We start from the raw sequence: 1959 nt of genomic DNA on the forward strand, positions 1-1959 counted from the left end.
TGAGTCCATTCAAGGTGCTGAAATGAATCGGACCCAATGCCTATATGCTTGAGTTGTCAACGAATAAGATCCCCAGCTTGGGTCCCCCCCGGGTTGCCCCCCCCAAACCTGACCCCCCCCCCCCCCCCCCCCCCCCCTCCCCCTGAACCCCCCCCCCCCCCCCCCCCCCCCCCCCCCCCCCCCCCCCCCCCCCCCCCCCCCCCCCCCCCCCCCCCCCCCCCCCCCCCCCCCCGTTCAATCCCCCCCAGGCATTTTTTCCCCTCCCCCCCCCCCCCCCCCCCCCCCCCCCCCCCCCCCCCCCCCCCCCTCCCCCCCCCCCCCCCCCCCCCCCCCCCCCCCCCCCCCCCCATTTTTCTTAAAATGTTGGAAACCAACAAGCCCCTACATTTATTTTCAGCCTATGCTTAAAAGCCTTTTTATTGCTGAAACCGCCCGGCAGGCCCCCCCCCCCCCCCCCCTCCCCCCCCTGAGCCCCGACCCGACCGACCTCGCGGGGTCGCCAATCTCAACCCCCCCCCTCCGCGGTTCGGGCTCGTTAATATTGACCCTGTTAATATGCCATTCCATATGAGTTTCTGTTCTTTTTTAGTGGCAGAATTTTTTTTCTAGTTTTATCATACAACATTTTTTGTGCAAAAGTATTCCAAATGACCAAAAACACAAAAGTATTTCTGAGAATAGAAATGTTGCCATACAGCCCCTAACAACCAGGAAAAGAGTAACTTACCTGCAATTCCTGCTTTTTATTGAACACATGTACAACGTTTGGTCCATACAGTTGAAAAGTGAGGGAAACTTCATAGCCATCATCGTCTCTCACAGATACCTTCAGAACTGCAAGGACGAATACGGACAATAACTAAAAACCACAAGATATTCTAACCGTAAGGTCCATAACATGCACATCAAACTTTCTTCGGAAGAAATTTATCAGAGAAGGTGCCTAAATTCAGTCACTGAGATTTGTGATGCTGCTAGAAACCGTCTCAACAGAGAAACGAGAATCATCCAAGTGCGACCATTCCTTGAATAGATCCTTGCACAACCCTCTAATGGAAATGAAACAAACAAAACTATCAGCTCCTTTGTAGCTAAAAGAGATGCAAACATAAGCAATAAATTGGAATTTGACAGCACATATGCATTTTTTCAGGCCATTGATGGCAACATAGAGTCAAATAGATGAGGTCTTGAGGATTATGCCAACAAATTCAAGATACTAATAATAATGAACATGATCAGTGGTTTCATTTGAGAAAGAGGGAGTGTGATCCATAGTAAGAGATGATGATGGAATATCTGAAGTGACATTTTCTTGAGCTTACTATGCAACTTCCATAGCATCCCAGATCTTCACTCCTCCCATTTGCATTCTTCTATACACTGATAAATAGAACAGATCCAAATCTGTTTTGCATCTGTACAAAGAGAGAGAGAGAGAGCAAAATAACAGAGATCTTACCAGGAATATCCAGTAGAACTTGACTGAGCCAATGGAGACAGCAATATTGGTTGTTCCAGCAACAAATCTAGAAATCTGCCGACCAATTCACAGAAGCAGATAGAGAGAGAGGAAGAAGTAGAAATGAAATATGAGTATGTGAATGAGGCAATAGAGAGGAATCAATTGAAAAGAGCAAGAGAGCTCTTGTTCTCAGTCTCAGATCTAGGAGTGAAGGATGACTTCGGTTCTCAACCGCAGACTCCATAGGACCGTTGTCAGTGAGCAAAAACATCAAGCCATGTGTGAAGAGATTTACGAGTAGTATTTTACAGCCAAAATAGGAGTAAAATTTGTCAAGGTGTTACCCGGAATATTTGTGGTCCCTTGTAACAATATTCCCCAAAGAATTTTACAAATTTCAAAACGGTGGAAATTTTGATTTTGCTGTAAAATTTACATTTCAACTATTTTACGCCAAAACAAATAGAGCAAGCAAAAGCAAGGTCAACAAACTG

Source organism: Telopea speciosissima, chromosome 2 (genome assembly GCF_018873765.1).
Source record: "Telopea speciosissima isolate NSW1024214 ecotype Mountain lineage chromosome 2, Tspe_v1, whole genome shotgun sequence".
Taxonomy (NCBI): Eukaryota; Viridiplantae; Streptophyta; class Magnoliopsida; order Proteales; family Proteaceae; genus Telopea; species Telopea speciosissima.